This window comes from Anser anser, assembly GCF_964211835.1.
Source record: "Anser anser genome assembly, chromosome: 24".
NCBI lineage: Eukaryota > Metazoa > Chordata > Aves > Anseriformes > Anatidae > Anser > Anser anser.
In genome coordinates this window covers 5,370,172-5,393,339 of record NC_139745.1, presented here as the reverse complement: position 1 = coordinate 5,393,339, position 23,168 = coordinate 5,370,172, and the positions used below count along the sequence as shown (strand labels likewise).

The 23,168-nt window shown below is 46.7% G+C and overlaps 1 protein-coding gene across 18 annotated transcripts in view; it reads right to left on the bottom strand.

The window, feature by feature from the left end:
• Nucleotides 1-23,168, bottom strand: part of LOC310886168 (uncharacterized protein) — a 66,067-nt gene that overhangs the window by 27,906 nt on the left and 14,993 nt on the right. The window contains exons 3-5 of one of the 18 annotated variants that reach the window (XR_014575206.1): nt 21,783-21,866; nt 21,329-21,447; nt 20,847-20,998 (exon numbers count right to left, since the gene is read on the bottom strand). The exons of 13 other annotated variants lie outside the window; for them this stretch is intronic. The gene's annotated coding sequence lies outside the window, so the exon portion shown is untranslated. 4 more of the 18 variants (XR_014575213.1, XR_014575215.1, XR_014575216.1 and 1 more) reach the window with 4 other exon arrangements.

The following is a 23,168-nucleotide window of genomic DNA, read 5'->3' as shown; positions in this document are numbered from 1 at the left end:
GGGCAGAAAGAATAAAATAGAAGAGGTTGTGCTTTATTTATTCTTCTTAATATGAAATTCATGCACTGATTGCCTTTGCTCTCTCCAGCCAGGCTTCTGGGAGGTATGAGATTCAGTTCATGAATCTGAATCTGGGGAAGCTTCATCTTTTGAGCTTTCAGTTCAGGGAAAGTTACTTGATAGCCAGAGAGCCAAGGGGGAAATACATTATTGAAAGAAAAGCTTCCTTTTTAATCTAAAATTCAGCAGGATCTTTGAGATGAAAAAGGTTATTTCCAAGAGTCTGTCCAGCATATCTTGAGGGCTTCTCTTTCCCATACAATAGTGAGTGGGAGGGAGGGAGGCAGGGAGGAAGGAGCTCTGGTCAGAAGCAGAGGCTGCTGCTTCTCTCTCAATTACACCGGAATCCCATCTCCTGACAAGGGAATAGCAATTCCCCTTGCAAAAAAGTGCTTCGAGGTTGACTGTAGAAAGAGGAGAAAGTAATTATGGCTTAACTGTGCAAACAGCCACTCCTGGGAGCAGCCTGACAAAATGCAGAGGGCTACTCACATGAGTAATGTTTGAGTAAGGCACTTAAATTGGAGCTTCGGTCCCTTTGAACCCCATTTGCTGAACGCACTTCAGGAGCACAGTGGAGCCCAGAAAAGAAGATGCCAGGATTTCTGGGGACAGGAAGGTACTGGGATGTTTGCCTCAAGGGGCTTGTTTAGTGGCCCTGCAAGAGGCACATGTTCAGATGTTTGGTTCCTTCCACTGCCTCTCCACCGAAGAACTTCAGAGCAATCTCTGATGAGGTTCTTGTTTTCTGGGGAGATGGTGAACCAGGTAGTACCGTGCTCAGTACTGCTGCTACCTGCTGCCTTGGTGTTTGTCGAGCCTCCATCTGTGCCTTATGCCATTTTTGTTCTGCTTTTCTCCTGCCTGCAGGAGGGATCAGGCTCCCAGGCGGATTGAAACCTGTTCGCAGCTTTCCCACACTGCACCCAGCACCGAGCTGCTCCACGCGCTGCAAAGCTGGAGCTGAGCAGTCCCCGAAGAACTGAGACTGGATCATTTGGCAATTGCTGGAAAATTACCTGCTCTCTGCAGGAGAGAGAACAACCCAGGGTGGCTGGAGACAGTCCGCAACAGCATTCTGCAGAGACAAATTCCCCAGGCCCTTCAGCAGCTTCCCAGATGAGGTCCCAGTGCCTGCACCCCCCGAGCTGTGTTTGTCCCGCTGCGCTGCTTTCCCAGACACCGCGCTCAGCGATGGCAGGCAGGAGCTGCTTCCAAAATCTGCTGTGGGAAAACAGTGCCGGGCACAAAGGGATGTGTGCTCCCTAAGCACAATCCTGGGCTCTGCTGCATGGATTTGTTGCTTTCCCCACCGGTGACCACAAGCAGCAAGGAGAAGGCAAACCCCGTTTCCATCATCCCACGGGGCTGGGGACGGGGTGCTGGAGCTGGTTCCCTTGCTAGGCAGCAGAAGAAAATCTTGCAAGAGATATTCAGGCTTGGGAGAAACCTGTTTTTCTCTCTGACCTGGAAACAATCCAGACTTGCTTCTGCTACCAATTTAAAAACATTCTCTTGCCACGGTCAATTATTTTAAATCCTCTCCATGGACTGCGCTGCTCTCAAGGAGCTGGCAAGAGCAGGAGCCATGCGGCTGTGTCTGCACAGGGAAACGGGGAGCGACAGGCTCCTGCTCCTCTCTGGGGATGCTATTAGGTGGGATCTACGTGCAGGGATGGCAATGCAGCAATTCTGCTGTCAGCAGTTTTCTCCACAAACATTCTCACACCTGACACTCCTCTCCACCCTGGCGGATAGATCTGGGGACTCACTGTAGTAAAAGGAGGCTTGTGTTCCTGCCACTGAGATGACAAATACTAAAAGAGACATTCTTGTTCCAAAGAATTGTGTTTTTTCTTGTTTTGTTTTGTCCTTTTTTATTTTGTTTTGGTTTTGCTCCTGTGTTGGCCACAGGCTGCCAGCTGCACAGCTTCCACATGCCCTCCCCGACCAGCTCGCTTGCTGCTGCCTGGGTTGCATCCTGGTTCCGACGTGCCCCGTGCCCGGTGCTGAGCAGCAACATCCTGACTTCTGGGACTTTCCAGGCTTGTTGAAATGCAGGCTTGATGCCTTGCACTTATTTTAAATCACTGAAACGCCATTAAGCTGGGAGGAAAAATAAAAACCTCTGCTGGCTTTCAGAGAAACGAAATTACACTAGCATGGTATTCAGAGCAAATTATCTCTTCCACCTGGTTTTACCAGGAACAAAACCTCAAGCCCTGGGATTCAAGCTCCCTGGAAAAACTAATATTTTAAGTTTAAAATATTAGTTACGCGAAGAAGTATTTGCCTAACTTTTGCAAAAAATAGTAATAATATTCTTTTCTTGTTGAACAAAAGTATTCACAGTAGTTCATTCTCAACTTTTCAGGTATTTGAATGTGGGTGCAGATGGAAAGCAGCCGGCTGGCAGCGTGGGGGGCTCACGGAGGATTCAGTGGGAACTGGGGAGAAGCGAGACCTTCTACCAGAGAGCAGTGGAGGTGGTGGAAGGCACTGCTGCCGGACACCCCGCAGCACCACTGGGAGCTGCAGGGACAGACAGCACTCGTGGGTACGGAGAACAGCCGGCACTACTGCAGCAAACGATAAAGGGAGAAGTGACGGGGAGTTTCAAAGCACTGTGATTGAGCTCCTTTGCTTCTATCATGCAAAGCCACCAGAGCTCCGCTTCTAAACGGTCATTTTTGGTTTGCTTTTAAAAAGGGAGAACAAGGAGATCTCAGGGAAGCACCGTCACACAACTTCCAGAACATTTTCTTCCTCTTGCAGCTTTTAACAGGTACCGGGAAAATCCGTTTCACGTTTTCCAATGGAAACAAGTGGCCTACATAAGGGATATGAGGTGGGTCCAGGGGAGAGCTCACAGGTACACTTCCCGCAATTATTTCAGTTACAGCCTGTTGTTTCTTGAGTGTCTCACTGCATGGAGCTGGGGGAGTTGCAGGTGGTTTCCCACGACACCCGCCCTGCTTTCTGCACTCTCTCGTTTCCCTGTGTGAAACCGCGGTGTGCAGAGCCATATGGTCTTGAGCAATCAAGACTACTTTCTGCCTCATTTCTTTTGCAACCTACATAGCGATTCCAGCATTACGTTTAGAGCTGCTAATTATTATCCACTGCAATATGGCAGACAGCATACTATTTGGTAATGATTCAGGCCAGTTCTCCATGCTTACTGCGATGGCAGGTCAGGCAGTGGGTGCAGCTGCTCTCTCTGTGGACGTGTGGATGGGCTTGGGGGCCTGCACTTCCCTGCTTTGCTCACTGTCAGGACATCAGCACACTCTGCTCCACAGCCCTTACCCGATGAAGTGTGCAAGTTCATGCATACAACCGAGTGCTTTGCATCACTGCAGCTACTGCTTCCAGAGCATGACCTTACATGTGTACTCTAATGAAGACAAGATCGTAATCTTGTCTAGGCACCTGACACTTTGGAAAAATACCCAAATCATAGCTCCCGCCTACCTGCGCTCCTTCTCTACAGATTAATTTCTGTGACTCCAGGAAAGGCAGAGCAGGAGAGCCTCAGCCACTGCTCACCCAAAGCCCAAGGCTTAAGGAATGGGATTGCCGGCTTCTACCGTGAGCAGCAATCCTGCCTGCAAAGCTCATGTATTCCTCCTCCTTGGTGTCTCCTTATCCCAGTTCTTACCCTGCCCCCTGCAATGTAATTTTCCAGTACACTTTTATTCAAAAGGAATCACCTGACAAACCTGCAGAAGCCTTTATCTGGGGGGAGGTATCAGTTAATATTGGTTAAAATAGATTTTTTGAGCACGGAGTATTGCTTTTTTTTTACACCTAAACTGCAAAGTGATGCCTTGAAGATGAGATTAGTTCATTATTTATAAAAGTAAAATCCCTCAGAATGTATTAAATATGAAAACATTGTATCGGGGTGTAAGATTTGTGAGGATTAGGCTCTGAAGTCTAGACATTTATCTCTGAACGCATTACATTTGCATTCATTACATATCCTGCTGTACCTCTAAACATGAAAACTGATCTGCAGAACAGATGATCAAAGCAGGGAAATGCAGATCAGAAAACATGCTGTGTTCACTTAGGAACGAAAAAATGTTGTAAAAAAAAATAATTGTCTGATATTGCAGTACATGAAACCGTAATGTAAGCCCCCGCAGCAGCGATGGGGGAACCTCCGAAGTAGCTGGCACGGCTTGGAGACGCTGCCAGAGGTTCTGACGTTTCCACAAAACTTCTCCAACCCCCTTGGTGAGGAAGGGTGCGAGGACAGCAGGGATTGCTCTGGGTGCACCCTGGCACCACCACGACCCCGCAACGGGGTAACCGTGGGCGGTGGCTGCTCCAGCCCATCTGTGTCAATCGCTTCTTCATTTTTCACTAAGGAAGGCCTTTCCTTTCTTTCCGTGCTGGTTGGATGTTGCACTAACAGAGCCACCCTTACTACGCCACCACACCTTCCCCTTTCCAACACACGCACAGCATTCACCTTATTCCGAGCCTCTGAACTTTACCAATCGTTTTAAGATTTATGAAAATTCAATATTAATGATCTAGAAACCTCCTTGGACAGCTCTTCTACAGTGTGCGGATGGCGAGTTATCCAAATCTGTGGAATTTAACATTATTTTTAGCAATAATAATTGCTGTTTAACATTCCCCTGAGCTGCTGCTGGAATAGAGGTCGATCAGCATCCCGGTACGAAATGCCTGTGCCCGTACACTTTCTTAAACAGAAAACTGAAATCTGTATTGAGGATTTCTGCCTTTTCTACTTGAATCTTGTAAGTCACTTTTAGAAGCGGTCAAGAAATTTGTAGCTAAGATCTTGAAAACAGGTGAAATTTCAAGTGAAATTTATCTAATTTTAAGGAACTTCCATTCTACACTGGGACTAGTGCCAGGTCTGCTGGAATATTCCCAAGTTTCATGAAGCATCCCAGTGAGCTTGGAATCACTTTAGGATGATTTATATGTTTGGAGAGAAACCAGGCTCCCAGGCTCCCTCTGGTTTTGACCTAGACAAAGCTCCATCGGTTGATTTACACCATGATTTATACCATGCATTTTTTGCATAACTTCAAATCAGAAAAGAATTTCAGCCCACAAAAAAACAGGCAAAGCGAGACTGACAGAATGGTCTGCAGAAATCCCTTCTGTATTATTAATCTGCCTTATCTCTTCAGCGTGCTCATTTCCTAGCCCAAATGCATCCAAATCCCAGATCAGAGGGCGCTATTGTTTCCAGTGTCTGTCTGTTCTTACAAAGGAAAGCTAATTAGGTTGAAAGTCTCAGTAACTGTTTAGTATGACAACAGAACCAATGAAGCACTGTCAAAGCTTGTGCTAACTGGTCCAAAACTCCTACGCTTTTAACATAAAACTCCCGTTCTTAATAGAAATTTTAAGTGACAAATCCACGGAATGAATCTAGTATTCATTATTTGCAAGAGAGTAGGAGAGGGGATTTAAATGAAGCATGTATTCTGCAAGGAGCCTCAGGAAATCATTTAACAGCTCAAGAGAGAGGGGAGCTGTGTTATCATCAGAATTTACATGATACATTAGCCAGGAGTGGAAATGTTAATCATTCTATCCAAAATCTATTTGCAAAATTAGTGGAATACTGTTGCTTTAATGCCCTTTTCTTATCATCCAAAGTGTAAATCCTTTCACCTCTTCTGGGAACTGCAGAAATTAATTTTGTGAACTACTGTCCATTTCCCAAAACACTGCTGCAGCAGGAGTAGGGACAGACTTCAAGGTCAAAAAAGGCTAAAAGTTGTAAAAAAAGAGGAATTTTAGCCTTAAAAAACATGCATAAAGTCTGTGTAAGATAAACAACTGATTGTTTTATCTTGCTGACTACTCCATACGGATCTGTGAGAGAAGTCTGTGGTTTGACTCTACCTCTTCTACCTAAAACCAACGTGAGACTAGTAATGAATAAACAAAGAAGTTTTTGATGCATGGGAGTACTACAGCTTGTTAGCACCCAGAGATTACTTTTCCTGAAACTGCATTTCAAACTAAAATGATAAATGAGTGGAAATATTTGCTTCCAGTTTTCACGTTAGAAACCTTGTTGCTTAAACTCCAGTGGCCCCAAAGTGAGCTACCAGGATGCGTGCATAAACTTAAGTACGTATCGTTATAAAAGTCAGCGGAGCTATATACGTTCCTGCATTTAGGACGTAGTTAAATACCTTACTGGATTGCAGCCCAGTTGCTAAGATTTCTCATACTCAACAATCTTGCTGTAAATTTCCACTTAGTGGAAAGAAAGGGAAATAAAACCCTGCTCCTAGTGCTCAGGCTCTACCTGCTCAACAGTAAATCTGTGCCTAGCGAGCCAGGTGGGAAAGACTGGATATCCATGGTAGCACAGTTGAAACCATTTTTTTTTTTTTCTGAAAGAAGCCAGGAATTTCTCTTGTGTGACTCAGCCCCAAATGGTATTGATTGGTAACGAAACGCCTGGAGATAGAACAGTGAGGAGCCAGAGCATAGCCAGGGGGGGCACGGCGGTTCCTGGTGGGTCTGGGGGGCCGTGGGACGCCATCCCCAGCTGGTCAGCGTGATGGCAGTGCTGTAGGTATGAGTAATATGCTTCAGAAGAGCTTTATGCTCTTTATGCTTAGATTAAAAAGGCCTAATTGAATGCCCCGTTAGGATAAGACATAGCTGCCGATGCTCAGGAAGGCAGGCAAATATATGCAATAGGCGGTCAATGAAATATGCTCAAAACCGATTTTCCTCTGTAGCAAACCATTGCCCTGAAATCTCTTTCTTCATTTTTACAAAGGCTGAAAGCTATTTTCTGGCACTAGATCCCCCAAATTTCCAGTTAATAAGCAGGCTTTGTGTTGTTGACCTTACACATGCTGGCACAGCCAGATTTTCCAGCAGAAATGAGAGGCCAGCAGCCAACTCGTATTACATTTTAAAGCACTGCAGCTTGGAGAGGAAAGGGAAATTATACAGCAGCACTGCAGTCTGACTGGCACCCTCGGCAGAGAGCTGTGGCACTGGTACACAGTGTTGAAATTACTTTTGGATGCTCTGTCAAGCACGAGATATAAATTGCACAATGTTTTTAAATGTTTTGGAGAGATTGCCTTTTGAGTGGCACCCTCCATTTCTGTATGTCCAGTAAGGTGTAGAGAATTCATTTGCATTTTTCATTTTTCAGTCTTTTAGCCAGCCTGGACCAGGAGGGGGAATCCAGCTGTGTGGATGATGCCAGGAATGGCTCAGCCTCCATCTGCTCTAAGATACAAATTTGATTTCTCCTCATCTTTATTTTCATGTCGAAAATTTCTCCTCTTTTTCAATATCCTTTTTTCTTCCCGTTTCATCCCTGGTGTAAATCGGATACTATCAAATGAAATGAAATGGAAGGGAATGGACTGCCTGAAGCTATTCACTGCACAGGAACTAAATACACCTCCTAATAAGACATTCCCTATTTATTTTTAGTAGCAGTGTTCATATCTTTCCTGCCATTGTTGAACACTCAAGTGATGCTGCTGCTAAACATTATGACTTTCTTTCCTTTGCTTAATTATGTGCCAATCAGCGTAGAGCAAAGAAGTTGCTATCAGCTGGTTGCTGGATAAATACTGAATGCAATGAAATTGCAGACGTTACTAGGAAAATGGGCATTTCTAAACTTCAAGGTATTTAACTCTCGGAGGAAATGTGTGCCAGCTGTGTTTCTGTGGAGCAACACAGGCAGCTTATGGCCAATTAGAAAGTTTCCAGCACAGATAACCCCCATGGGGCTTAGAAGAGAGAAACTGGGAAAACCCAGTTTTTGGTATCCAGTTGTCCAGCACGTTCATGCATTTTACACTGGGCAGGCAGGAAAGTGAACGTACCCTAAGTAAGCTAAGCTGCCTTTGGCTCCTTGCTGCAAATAGATTACAGGTTCCAGCGGGCATCCGACTTGTAAAGGTTGGCCTCCATCCTCCTGCGCGGCTGAGCTGACAAGGAACCCACGGAGGATCAGCAAATCTTAGCCTTTTTCCTGCAGGTGGATTTCTTTGCTTCTGGTGTCTTTACTCTGCTCTTTGTTGTTATTTTTACAAAGCTGAAGATATACTGCCTGCTCCTAATGAATAGCATGAAAAACATACGCTTCCAGAACTCTTGGGTCTTGCCGTGTAGTCTGTTGCTCCCCATATACTGCTGGGATATATTTGCCAGCATTTCAATTAGATCATCAATAACCTAGTGCAGCTGCTGAGAGAAGAACTCAGATGTTCATAAATGTTATAGTCCATTAAGTTCAGATACTTCAAAGGCAGTTTGGAAAGAAAGTCATTTGTTAGGCTGAGTGTCAGTAGAGTTGAATGCAAATCATACTGGATGCCAAAGCAAGGGATTAAAAAATGGAGTTTAAAGGTCAAATTAACTTAATTTGACCACTCCTGACACATAATGCAACACCTTGACTTTTTAAATATTGCAGTCACTTGCCAGGGAAAGGATTCCTCCGGAAGGCTGCGAGCCCCGGCGCGCGGGGTGCTCGGAGCCCTGCCAGCAGCGGCGCTGGAGCGGTGCTGTCACTGCTCCGCGTGCACGCGCGCCTTCCACCACCACAATCCTTGTGCTATTTCCTACCCTCTAGACTCCGAAAAGCAGGTTAGCGCTTCAAGCACAGCAAATATTTAAATAACCGATTAACATCATCAGAGATTTTCCCATTTTACAATTATTTCCTTCTGAGGCAGGCAGAGAACTCAAATGCCACTCCCAGGGTGTTCTTCTGCAGCCTTTCCCTGGGGAAGCTGCTATTTGCATGAAGGAGAAGCAGCGTGATTTGTGGTGCTTTGGAAAGAAATAGGAATGCAAACATCAGGATGAATTACCAGCTGATGGAAAATGTGGCCAGCTCACCTGAGAGGAGGGATGGCATGACAGAAAGAGAGAGAAAAACACTAAATCAATGTGAAACTGCCAAACCACAGCTGAGATTCAACAGCAGAAGAAATCTGGGCACAGCATCTGCTTTCAGCAAGCGGGGCTGCATCCAAGGAGCTGAGCAGACTGGCACCGACCAGGGGTAGCAGAATGACAGATCCTGCCCCAGAAATAGAGGCAGGACTTTCACCCTCAGCCCGGCACACTCGCGGATTGGAAGGACTTTTCTGCAAAGGTAGAAGCGTTAGGAGGCTTAACAAATGTTTTCCCCACCTGGCGAGGGCTGGAACGTGCAGCTAAGCAGCCAAATCTGTCCTTTTCTGCACCTCCTTGATGAGTATGCACATATGGCTGGGAACGGTCACCCCAGCTCCTTCCCTGCTGACTTCCATCCTGCTGTTCTTTCTCGGAGACTCAGGGTTTGGGCTGGCTAAAACACTTCTGTGACTATTTCACTGGATTTTTTGTTTTTGTTTAACAGAGAGTTTTTCAGTAAATACTTGCAGCTATAAATCAAATTCCAGAGTTCTGCCTGGTGAACCAGTTATGGGAAATGTGTTTGTGTGCCAAATTTTGACCTCGAATGCAATACTTTTTAAAAATTCCTTTAATAAACAGAGCAATGTTTCTCAGAATACTGACCCAGCCTTGCCCAAAGCTTGCTTGACTTCAACATTCACAGCCTTAAGGACATGTGCAAGAGCAGCCTGGAGGTGGGTGATTTGGGTTCAGGATGCTTCCATACTCAGCCTGCAGCACTGATGGTCTCAGGGTGGCAGGGATGGGAGATAGGTCAGGGTCCGGGGCACAGCTCGAGGGGAAGGCTTGCAGGGCTGACGGTGAGTGAACACACAAGTTCAACCTCTTGCCTCCAATATATCTGGGAAAGATTAATAAAATAGGCAGGGAAAAATCAGCAGAGGTGGAGGACAGGAGGAGGATCTCTTGGAACGTGATCTGTCTTCCCCTCAAATCAGCTTCTTCCAGGGAGCTCCTGCCACAGCAGAGGTGCAGCTGGGAGTGCGATTAGCTCCGGGGATGGGGGCTTCCTTCCCTGGGCGGGCTGCTAAGATCCCCTGCAAGGCAGTATCAGGTAGTGGTGCCCACAGGCTGCTGGTTGCCAGAGGAGCGTAAGCCAGGGGTTGGGAGCCAAGCTGCCGGCAGAGCTGCAGAGGGTCTCCTCCTCCCTCCTCCTCCCCTTATGCTCACTCAGGGTTTTGGGGCAGGCAGAGCGGCAGGGCAAGTCCCTCCTGGAAAGCGATTATCTAAATATCTGGTTCATCATTGTCACTGGCGGTAGGACGGCACATCCGTCTGAGAGTAATTAGGAGGAGGGAGGAGGGAGAAAGGAGGGAGCTTTGGAAGTGACTCATTAGCAGAATGCTAATGAAACTTTCAGCTTAGCCATGATGTTAAGTGGTGAGCAGAGGCAGACCGTGGCCGATTCCCCTCGCCATTACTGCTCCCCATCCCGAGAGCCTGTGCCAGCTCACAGAAGAGCAGAAGGTTCAGCTGTGTGCTACCTGCAGATCATGGGAATTTGGGCAAATCCCCGATGGAATGGGACAGCATCAGAGCACGTACAGGAGGCGAATAAAACGAAGGCAGAAACTGCTCAGCACTAAGCCAGCTGAAGCATCCAAATTTCACGCGGCTCTTGCAATGACTTGCCTTTCTGTGCGGATGTCTGGCAGCTGGAGCTGTTGCCCTTGCTTCTCGACGCAGCCTCTGGCTTGAGGGAATGGTGACTCAGAGCTGGAATAAATCCTGCTGCCTTCCTCCCTTATGATCTCTCCTTTTGAAAACTGGTAGGAGTGAAGCACAGACTTCATGGAGACTCCTGTACCTCTCCTGCTTTGTCACCACTCTGTTACACGCTGGCTTTGTGACATGCTTTGTTTTTAATCTGAAGGTGTTATTAATTCATGCTTGATTTTTTGTGCAGGTGCTTTCATCTGACATGCTGGTAGAGATGCTGCAGTTGGGGTGGAAGCAAGCTCGGAGCTGAATGTCAAGGCTGTGACTATCAATCAGCCTGCTGGAGGGAAGGACTTCCCTGAGCGAGGAGGCTTTAACAGCCTTTCTTGCACAGGGACAGGGTGTGAATCCACCTCATGTCCTCGGAAAGTCGAGTCACAGCAGTGCTGGGGACCTGTGGCTGCTTTCTGCCAGGCCATCTCCCCGTGCTTCAATGGGCTTCAAGCTTTAGCTCCAAAATCTTCCTTCTCTCTGCTGCCAAACTCCTTGTGTTCAAAGCCTCCTTTCCCATTTTCCTCTACGTCCTTCTGTTTCCATTTCAGCTACTACTCTTGTTTTTTTTTTCTATTCCTCTAAATCCTAAGCCCTTCTCTATCCCGTGGCACAACCCAGCCCTGGTCTTCCCTCGAAGACTGTCCGTCCTGTACCCGCAGGGCTCTGTGGTGAAGGAGGAAGCTCCAAGGCTGAGCTGTTCTCAGCTGGGAAGGGAGGGAGGCACACAGATGCTGAGAGGGACACAAAAGCAGGGCTGTGCTCAGAATAAAAAGAAACTGCAGCTTAGCTCTGGCTGCTCCGTCAGGTCAGAGGGGCAGCTGGAGAGCTGGCACTGTCGTAGCTGCTCTCCCAGGCCATCTCCCCCGCCTGGCATCACCCTGCTCTGCCTCGCGTTGATTTTCCATCAGCGAAGCTCTGGGAGAATTCAGATCAGGCTATCAATTGTATCAGAGTTGGGAGACAGGAGGGAAATTTGATAAGCATGTGCACTAGCTGATTAAGATGGAGAGAAGAGGAGCCTTCAGTTTAACTCCCATCTGACCTTTCGAGAGGGAAGCAGCGTGTTGAAAAATGCCATTTGGAGCTCTTAAAGGTTTTATGCCCCTGAACATCTCAGAGCTGTTTAAGGAGAATGATATTCAGCTTGCTCGTGTCCTGCCAACTCTTGCTTTCACTCCCAGCAGCAGCAGCCTCGGTGGGAGGCTGAGAAGGATTTATGAAAGGTCAATATTTGAATGTGCAAAACTTACTAAGTCTGTCGGAGGACAGGGAGAGGTTCTGCATCAGCTCACTGATAACTCAGCCCAAATTTCCTCTCCAGTACGATGGCAGATGGAAAAACCTGACACGGCTCCAGTGACGTTGGCTCTGGTCAGCTGCACACATGCAATTCCATAAACATGTCCCCAGCTGGCACACACAGATCTCATCAAGCTGTGCAAGGGAACGGACAAAACCCAAGTCCTTCCTCGGTGGATCCAAGATCCCTGCAATCACTCTTGTAAGGGTCTGAGCTGAACTGGATGAGCGGGGTGCTATCAGGGGCTTACGTGAGCTGCTGCAGCCTTCTGAAGAACCAGGACATTGTTAGTATGATAGAAAGGGAGAAGCATTCTCGGTGTGGCCAGGCTGGGAAGCCTTCTCCTTATGCTGACCACTTGTACTGGCCAGGCGACATCACAGAACTACAGCTACCAAACTGCAGACATGCAAAGTAAAGCTAGAGAGCAAACTGAGCTGTGAATCTCAAATGCCAGGGAAGGTCATTGCTTGTCTGGGGCTCACAGTGTCTACAGCTTTCACAGATTTTGTAGAAAGATGAAGAAATTTCACTGGAGCAGGGGAAGCAACCTGGAGCGGAGGAGCTGGTGCAGCCATTGACATCTGCTGCAAAGCCAACTTGAATATTTCATATTATACGATATGAAAAGTTTGCATGTTTCTCACAGACTTGGTAGCATGGTGATGTGTAACTGAGGAGCAGCAGAGTTTCAGCATGAACATATGACATGAATTTGTTCCAGGATTTCAGGATTCTTAGCTGTAATTTTATTCTCCTTCAGGAATCTGACAGGCAGCTAGTTAAATTTCAACACAAGAGAGAAAGTGAGAAAAGGCTCCTGCCTCCTGAAATCGGCCAGGTGCCAAGACGCTTCCTGTTTTGGCTGTACCTCTGCTCCATGTCAGGACTCGTGCACCAGGTCGAGCAGGGTATGGAGCAGCCTGGCAGGAGGGCTTACAAACAAGGCTGGGTGTCACAGGCAGCAGTTTGCTTGGTCCTGTTCTACAGCCCCAGACCTTTTGGAATCTCCAAATTAAAGAGCAAATGGCTTTTTGCATTTGGTTTCCAGCAGGGACCAAGTCCACGTGTGAGGGGATCAGGCACGTGTGGTAGGAGGTGCGCTGGAGACCAGGAAGCCCATCTGCTTGAGTGCCAGGGCTTGCCTGCGACTTCCCAATGCCTCAAAATATTAGTGAATTCCTCAGCATTTAAATTCCTTTTGAGAGCTGAAGTGTCATTAAGTTTCCCATTTTGCTGCAATTTACAATTAGTTTACCTCATTAAGCATTGTAAAAGCTGCGGGTGAAGCACCTTGGAGGTTATCCATCACTGGTTATTGCTTCGTGCTGCTGGATTGCTGCACAGGCGAAGCAGGAGGCTCCCTGGAGACTGGAGGCTCGGCGCTGGAGCTGCGGAGTGCTGCAAGCGCGGGGTTCATGGCTCTGGGGTCCCACCAGCAAAGCCACGAGGTGCAGGGCGGAGAGGTGCCAGGTGCTGGTGGCTTTTCCCATGAGCATTTCTGCTGGAGCCTGTACAGCACGTGGCCTCGTGCCCCTACCCCTGCTCCAGTGGTTGGGCTGAGCCAGGGGTCAGGTTTGCAACTTGTGCAGCCAGTGGGCAAACAGTCCCTGCAAAACCCTTCTGGAGTCCTGGAGCATCCCGACGGCCAGAACCATTATTGTTCTTTGGCTCTTTTTTTATTTAAAAGCATGACAGATTGATAATTAGAGGCAGCAGAATGAAACGATGAATTGCACAACACAAATGAAAGCAGCAAAAGGAAAAACTCTTGCCTTTTTACCAAATCCTTTGTAATATAAACCTAATATCAGCATGAGGCCATAGCTGCATTTTAAGAGAACAATCTTTGACTGTTCTGCTTGTAAGAGGCCCTTATCCCTTCAAGCAATCCTGGATCTGATACTCTTCTTCTTTGTCTTTCCCTAGTGCTTGCAATTTATAGTAAGTAGTTAAATTTGACCAAAGATAGTGGCTCACATTTTCCACCCTCTGTGCCTGAGGGTAGTGTTTAAATCCAGAGACAGGCTTCTCTTGTAACTGCCTAATGTTTGAGCAACTGCAGTTCTCATTGAGGCTGATGTGATCCCCATCTCCGGAAATCAAGGGACTTTTATTTAATCACCGAAATTTTTAAATAATTAAACGAGAATAACTGGAACAGTATTAACCGAAGCACAACTTGCACATTGCTCATGGCAACAGGAATGGTTAAAACAAACAGAACACCTGCATCCTGTCCCTCGAGGGCCACTTTATGGATAATTTATATAATTTCTATCAGTGATGCTACAAATGGGTCTACAAGTTGTCATATCCTGCTGTTTCAGGCCTTGCACCTGGAAAACAGGGGGAACATTTGGAAAAAGCCACCAGAGCTCTGTGGCGACATTTTTACCCCAACTCATCTAATAAATCTACATGCCAACTGTGGGATTTGGGCTTTTAATTGTTTTGATACACACATGGCATCTCGCCAAAGAGTCAACCAAACAAAACTGTGGCAATTAGCTAAGAAGTCCTCTCTGCAGAGTTGTGCTCCTTAAGCTCCGTTCAGATTTACAAATGAGATTACTTGGGTGAGGATGTACATGCTAATCCCTCTGTACACATACACACCTGCATGCATGTGCCGGCTCGGTCTCAGCCCTGCCGTACACAAATGCTGTCTGCTTTTGGTACTTTGTACCCTGGAGAGGCCATTTTGCTTTCCTCTTTGGAAAAATAAAACAGGATTGAACAACAGAGTGACAACAAACTCAGGTATGGCGGGTATGGAGCCCTTCTCCTCAGGCTACTGGCTCAGTTATGATCTGGGGTTAAAATAAAGAAGATTGTCTTTATTTTTTAAAGTGGAGGAGGCCCCAGGCTTGTCAGAGAGATGCTTCCCTTACTGCACCTTCTTGTGGAGAGAAGTCTTCATGTGCCATCTATCCCTGCTCCAGAGCTGGTCACAGACAGCCACTGCTGCTGCTACCCAAGGGGTTCTATTCCCCACCATGCTAAACGTCTGCAGGTGTGCACCCCATGCAAAGCTTTGTGCCTGAATCTGGGACTCAAAACCACACTGGAAGCTTTTACCTCAAGTTTAATCACTGTCTAATTACTCATATGCTCCTGACACCACCTCCTGAGACACAGGTGCTTTGGAAACTGTTCCCCAGTGCTCAGATACCCGCAGTCCTCCCCTGCGCCTTCCTCTGCCTCCTGCGCATCACCCCACTGTGAATTTGGGGCTTTCTCTGTATAACGGAGGATAACTCCTCCGAACTTTGAAGGTTTGGGTTTCAGGGTCCAGTCTTCACACGTTTCCTTTCCACAGCTCTGCAGCAGGAGCATTTGTCACTGAGGGATTTTTCTGAACCACACCAAGAGTCAGCAGCGGTTGCCTCCCAGGTACCTCTGCCTTGCAGCTCGGGCTTACTGCAGCAGAAGCTGAGGGCTTCTCCATTGCCCTCTTCTGTCTGGACGGCTGCAGCTCTGCTCTGTAGTCTTTGGTTTCAGAGGTAATCCCTTTGACCATTAAAGTTTATGACTCGTACGTCAATAGAGCACAAACGAGCAAACAATCTCGGAAGACAGAATGCAATCTGCAAAGTACGGAAGGCTGCTCCTACCTAACACAAGGGGACAGTTAGTCAATGAACAGAGAGACATGCTGAAAAAAGTGCTATATGGAACAGAAGGAACGAGCCTGCTTCCCTTTGTGAAACCAGCCTTCTTGGCTGTAGTGGGTTGCTCTGGAATGGGACCCTGCGAAGGGCACATGTCCGGGCTGCCACTGCCGGGATGAACCGCGGCATCTGAACGAGCCGTGAAGCTGCTGGCTCAGCTCGCGGGGCTCCTGCTGGTGCAGGGCCTGCTCTGCCCTCCCATCCATCTATTTTTGATGATTCTTCCACACGCACAGACAATGAAAGGTGATTTACCTAGCCAAGAAAGGATTGCATTTTGCAGAGAAGTTCCCATTGCATGCACATCTCAGATTGTTCCCAGTGTGGGGTTTCTACCTCATCAGCACGAGAAGAGTATTTGCAGTCCCCTCGCCTCCTGACAGCCCACCTCTAGGAAGCAGAAAAGGGCTGGGCTTCCTGACTCTGAATCTACCTGTCCTGTATCCCTGTATGGGAAGCTTTTCTACAAAAAAGACATCTATAGGAAAATTCACATCAAGATACTGATTATTCTTATTCACCGGCTCTGCATTTGGAAAGAAAGATGCTTTCTTTCTTCCAAGAGTAGCTGTGATTATTAGAGATCTGTCTGTGCTAATTTTAATGGTGTTCCTACACGGGCTCCAGTGTGACCGGGTTATTGATGAATGAGCCAGTCAATGTGCGGCTGCTGTGTCACAGAGCTGAGATAAATGAATGGGAATCGCAGGCAGGGGCCCTCCGCCCGCTTGGTTTCTGCAGATTCTCCATCGAACCATTTCACTAACCTAAGATGAGCAGACCCGTGTCAGTTCACCCATGAGCCTGAATCTTTGAAAAATGCCAGGGAGTGAAAGTCTTTGTCTGCAAGCACTCACTGATACCCTGCAAGGTGGCAGGAGTCGTACCAACAGGTGCTGGTCATGGCCTCGTGCTGTTTGCAGTGCCCCCTTCCTAGCCCATGGAGGCTTACTCCAAACTGCAACATCTATGCCTAGAAAAGGCAGCTACTGGAGGAAAAAAGTAACAAACTTTGGCCCTTATTTATCTCTCCATAAGCAGTTTTTTTTGTAATTAAAGACAACCATCTCCTTCTTGTCTGCTTTCTGGAATAAAAAGGCCACGCAAGCCCCTATGGTGACGAATTATTAATTGTGCTAGTCAGCTACGCTAATTGTTAACAATATCACTATAAGTAAGTGTAGGCACTTACAGGGTATCTGTCTTCTCAGCTCTGCTTGCGTGTCTCTGCTATGCTGTAGGAACCCCAAATGTTCATGGGGACCGGAGTCCACAGGCTGACACAGTCAGAAAGGCCCTTGTAGTGCCATCTGTAAGAACACACGTGGGCAGTCCCCAGTGCCAAGTAACTTCCCTGAACTGGCTTTAGCCTGGCTCTGTGGAGCTGAGCAGGAGATCCGTAACATCTCAGGCACAACATTTTTGCCCCAGGAATTTGGCTCAGTGTAGGGCACGAATGGATGAGGAGATACAGGAGAGAGCAAGAAGGCCGTGACAAACTGCTCCAGTTCATCTGTGGTTTTAATATAACTTCGGGATGTGACCAGAGCCCTGTATTTACTAATTCACTTGACTGGCAGGCATGTGTTAGCTGGAAAATCACTGTTTCAATAACCTGTCTGGCTCCGTCATGCAGAATCGTGAAATGGAAACAATTGCGCCTGTCACATCACCTGTGATAACCTTCAGCAGGAAGCGTGTCCCTCTTTGTCAGGGAGATAAAGCCATTGTTGATACGTAATATACTTGGCCAGTCAAACCAGCTTGAGGATTGTCTCTTGCTTTGCTAATTAATTTTATCACCCTTGTCATCTTCTACTCAAACCTAGGCAATCCTAAGCCTTGTAGAATTGATTTCAGGGCACAGGAGGGATATATGCTTCTTACAAGCCAACTTCAGTTACAAATGTGAAGCGCTTTCTCTCTGCTTACTTGCATCAGCATGTTCTAAAGTAGGACACACACTTTGACGATTTCTATTTTGGCATCTCACAATGTATTTTTATAATGCTTTTTTCCCTCCCCCTCCCCATCCTTTTTTTTTTTTTTCTTTTATCAGAGACAAACAACAGCTGTGTTATTGGCACGGTGCTGAGAAAGGGAAGCTAGAGGTTAGCAATGGCATAAAGATAAGCAGTCCTGGTGTAAATCAGATCCTTCACAATGCTGAGATTAGAAATTGTCACTTGTCTACAAACATATGATGATTTCTTGCCCTCCCCTTATGTGCCATGCCACTTCAACTTCCCATTCAAGCTGTTTATGAACACTTCACGTTGGAGTGCAAAAGGCAGGGATCAAGTCTCCATTCGTACTGTGGAATGACTGACCCTGCTTCTGCTCTCAGTACCTGCAGCATCCAGAAAAATCCTTCTGTGGTGCCATCACGAAAGCAGTAAGCAGATTTAAAAAGAGATCCTGGCCCACCGGCTCCATGTTGGCAACCACGAGCCCATTTAATTTATTTTGGCTTGCGCCACGTGCCTGCGGTTTGTGTCAGGTGTGCTACAGTTCAGCTATTCAGGTTCATTTGGAAGTTGAATAATGACACATCCCAGAAGGGCTTTACACTGGTAGCCTGGGTGCTGGCACACTGAGCTTGCAGCAGAGAGCCCTGCGCAGGCTGCCAGGTCCACCTGAGAGGCCAGGCAAATATTTGGGCAAACAAACCAGGCTTACCTCTGCACAGCGGCAGGAGACGAGGCAGCGGGGATTGGGCTACGCTGCTCAGAGCCACCTCCTCGGTCCATACGGCACTCAGACCTCAGGGTGCCTCTACCAGGAGGGAGAGGCTGGGGCATGTTTAATCCCCGTGCCAAGAGGTTTTGATGGGCAGAGCTCAGCAAACAGCAATCACATGGCTCAGCTTCTCGGAAAGCTGAAGGATGATCAATAGTTGATTAATCTAGTGAAGAAATTAATGTATTAAATGCAGTGACTGATGTCAAATACATTCTCTCTTGCTCATCGATTTCCTTATTTTTAACCTGCGTGTGCCAAAATTATGAAGCCCAATTCCAGTGCGCAGCTAGTACATTCATCTATTTAATTTCATATGGATATAATTTACTAAGCAATGTATTTGATTGAGTAAATGTGGTGCCATTGATTTTGTGGCTGAATTATCTGATTTGATTGGCACTGTGTCCCATTTAATAGAGAGAGCAACCAATCCAATAAGTAATGTTAGTAATTGGGTAGTTGTTTTCTAAAGAAAAATTACTTGAGTTTAAAGAACTAATGTTCCTCAGTTGCAGTGTAAACTAGATAAATTTCTACAACAGATGAACATGATAACATTTATCCAATGTAATAACAAAATGCTGGGCTCTGTAATGCAGCATCAAGGCAATGCTGCATCTTAGGCAGCATTCACAGAGCAGCTTATATGCAGTTTATGTTTTAATACAAAGCTCCATCATCAGGTCCATTAATTAATTAACCCACTGAGACACTGAGAAACGCCACATACCCTGATGGACTCACGAAGGCACAGAGAAGACAGCCGTTCTGGCAGCCCCACCAGCTACTGCCCTGCTCTGCAGCCCCGCTGAGCTCTCCTGCTCCCTGCACGGCCCCAGGCTCAGGCTCTGCTCCCAGGACAGCGGCACCCCAGCACTTCCTGCCCCTGTGTGCCCAAACTCATGACTGCGGTGAAGGACAAGACAAAGTGCCAAAGAGCTGCTGGCAGTTCCCCTTGCTGTGGCCACTCGGGCGCTCATTTTGCAGCTGCCAGCGCTCCCCTGGCCCGCTGCTGGGCGGGGGGACCGGGCAGGCAACTGCAGTGAGTGCTCTGGAGTCGGGCGCACGGGTGGGACTTCTGGCCTTTCAGCTCCAGGCTGGGAGCTGAGTCCTCTCCATCCACTTTGATGTTCTGGATAACAGCAAGAAGACTAATTGTGGGTTTCGAGCAGCCATTTCTGGCTGCAAGTCAACAGTGTTCAGAGAACGGAGCAGGGACAGCCTTCACACCAACGTGACTACACAATTAAGGACCTATTCCTTTCTGCTAATACCTTTCCACGCCTGGATCCGAGGCAAGTAATTTTATTCAAGGTGATGTTCAACACTGGTAAGAGGAAGGCTATTTAATTAAATGCTATACTTGACAAATTTGATACCAACAATCATCTGTCAAGTTCATGTAAAACTAATAGTAATAAAAGTGGAACAACTCATCTACTGATTTTTTTCTTGCCTATGCTGTATTATTTTGCAACAAGAGAAACCAGCACACATCGTTTGAATTCCATGCTTATATATTACAAAATACAATCTAGTCATAATGCTGCTGTGACAGCCAAAAGGAGCTCAGGTATTAGCAGAAGAAAGTGATTTTTTTATTATTCCATTTTATCACTGGATGGAAATTTCAAGACTCGAATTTACCAACACATCCACATCTGAACCTGAATATCTGGGAGGTCATTTACTCCACTGCACAATAAAAGGGAGTCAGACAAGGTAATGCATAATGGAAATCAAAGCCGAACTTCCATTTGCAACTGTGCCATCCATAACACTATCAGCTGCACTATCTAAATTATGAGGAGATACGACTCTCTGATGATGAATACAGAACATAATGAGCAGGGAAGGATAAACCCTGAGGGAGGGGAAATGTGCCACTTGTAGAGGTGTTTATCAAAAAAGAGATATGCTTCTGTATCTTAGAATGTTATTTTTCACAAAATTTATTGCAGATACTGATAAGCAAGACCTGTTTATTTACTTCATGCCAATTACAGGCTTGTTCAGAACTGTCTATTCAGACAGATTTTCCCCATGGAAAAGGCTTTCACTGAACATTTCAGGGCTTTGCTTCTAAAAAATCCAAACTTCAAAAACATTTCTAAATGTAGAAATATTCAGCTTTTTCTGTTCTGGAGGCCTAAGCTGCTGCTTTCCAATTACCAACTTCTGACGAAAGGAAAGAAGTTTCAGGCTCCAGAACAACAAAGAATATTTCATTCTCGGAGCGCTTCGGGGAAGAATCCCCGTGGGGTCCCGGCGCTGGCCCGGGCTCCCTGGGACCCACTGCCCGAGGGGCCACCAGCCCCAGCCCCTCCTGCTGCCACCAGCATGTGGTTGCTGATGCCTTGTTTGTGCAAGCTGCTGCCAGCCCTGATGTGCTGGCATCTTCCTCTCACACGCAGGATTTACCAAGCAATGCAGTTCTTCCCATGCAAAGTGGGGAAAAAAGAGAAGAGCTCTGCGTTAGGTCTTCTCAGCTTTTCAAAGGAGATGTTCAGCATCCGGACTCTTTTGCCTCTCCTAAGCCGGCTTTGTGTGACAACTGGAAAGGAAAATGGTAAAAATAGTGATTTATCTGCCTTTAATTAAATGCTGAGGTTTTCGTATGCAGTAGTGAAGGCTGTGTGTTGGTGCACTGTGAAACACTCACCACACAAACGGTGGCAATTACAAGGCAAGGGATTTTGGTAATACCAGACTTTCAGTCATTTTTCGCCTTAGTAATTAGAGCACAGCAAATAAATCAGCATTCAGTTGATTTAAATAAATTGCCCCTAGAAGAACAATTTGCCGATGACTCTCCTTGCAAATCACGTATCTGCCGATGCCACATATCAAAGAAATGATTTTTGTTTCTTCAAAGTGAACGCACTTCATACAGATGGCAGGTTCTCATTGCTGCTTGCTCTTGGCCAGTAGCAGGAGCGTTGTTAGAGTGATGTGTAAGACATAAGTTGCTTGGAGTCCTGGTGCTTAAATCAAAGTGCGGTGCTGAGAATAATAAATGCACGTATGTGAGTGAAATTCAGATTGGAGGCATCTGTTTGAAAACAAGACGACACATTGTTGTCTAAGCGACTGGCAAAGACGGATGTCTCTATAATAAAACTCCGGAAAGCGCAGTCTTGGTCTGATTTCTGCCTTCAAGGACCAGACACTCTTCAGGGGCCCGTGAAACACATCAACTGTCCCAGCCCAGAGTTTACAGACTCCATATAAGCCTATTGTCCCTACGACTCAAATAATCTAGATGTGAGCAATTTATAGAGCAAGAAAAGCTGGGGAGATCTTAAAACATATACCCTGCAAGTATAAATTCCACTAACCGAGATAGATGTCTGCCATATGGTTGCAGCAGATGCAGCAGATCTGAGATATCCCAATGCCATCTTCCTCAGGGTTTGACCTCTCTGAGCATCAGAAGGAATAAGGGTCAAATTAACTGAGGGGCCAGTGAAAAGACAGCAAGTCTTTACTGCTGTTAGGCACGCTTTGACCATTTTGTAGACAAATCTTCAGCTCCTTATTAAAGTGGCAATTTTCCCAAGCACTGTGTGTATGCCGAGGCTATAAAAGCACCAACAATGTGTATCAAAAGCAGGATCTTTGTTTACCAGATGTCAGCTAATAATAAGAGGTATTATACCAGCACTGAGACTCATTGGGAAAGCCATGTACAAGCTTACGAGCTAAGCTAGCTGATTTACTGACTGCTTCATACCCACATTGCATGAGCTGGTTTGAATGTAATCTACTAAAAACACCCTGATGGGACTCATAAACTTTATATAAGGAGCCTTAACTCAAACAGTAAGAGACTCAGAGGACCCATGGAGAATGGCTCAAATGCTGTAGCGGATGGATTTTTTTATGCATTTTGTTTTTTCTTTCGTATTCACAAGGGCTATTTTCTGTTTATTTTGCAAAACAAAAGCAGCCCCCCCAAACTCTATCTGAGTCTCTCCTGCCGCATACACAGACAAGGCAGGAGTGCTGTGCTAGCACGCTGTCATCCACCCTGACTCTGACAGCCTGCACACAGAAACAGCTGGATGACCTTTCCAGGTATTTGTCTTCAGCAGAGATTTGTAATGAGAATAGTCAATATTATTTGATGGACTATTTGCCTTCTTGTTACAGCGGGAAAATGTAAGCAGGAGTGTACAAGCGTAGTTCTGTAGTGGGAAAAATGTTTGATGCCTTTCTTTTGGAAAAGCAGGGATGCTGGCTGCTCTGCTTCCACTGCAGGTAACCCGGCACGAAGATGTGCACGGGGTGATGCGCTGGATTTGGACTGGGGTGGCTGGGATCAGAATCAGACCCCACATGACTGCAGAAATGGAGAGGATGGTTTCCTCTGCTGCTGCACAGCATTGGTACTGCTGGAGGGAAAAGGAAGCGGATGGTGTGCGGGGCTGAGAGCGGCAGGGGGAGGACCGAGGGGACGAGACTTGCCAGGGGCTGAGCTGGCCACTGCTGCGGCAGGGAGCAGGCTCTGCGGGCTGGATTTCTGGCCGGCTAGCGCTTTTCATGCGGATGCTGTCTGCCGTTAGCTGCCAGGCAGATGGCAACTTACATTACAGGTTATCGAGTGAGCAGTGGGAGTCAAAACAAAATTATCGCTTTACTCCTCCACACTAATGAGAAGTGCGTCACCCAGTTGTTTAGGCACAGGATGAGCTTGCTTTATGCTTTCTCCGGATCTGGTCACT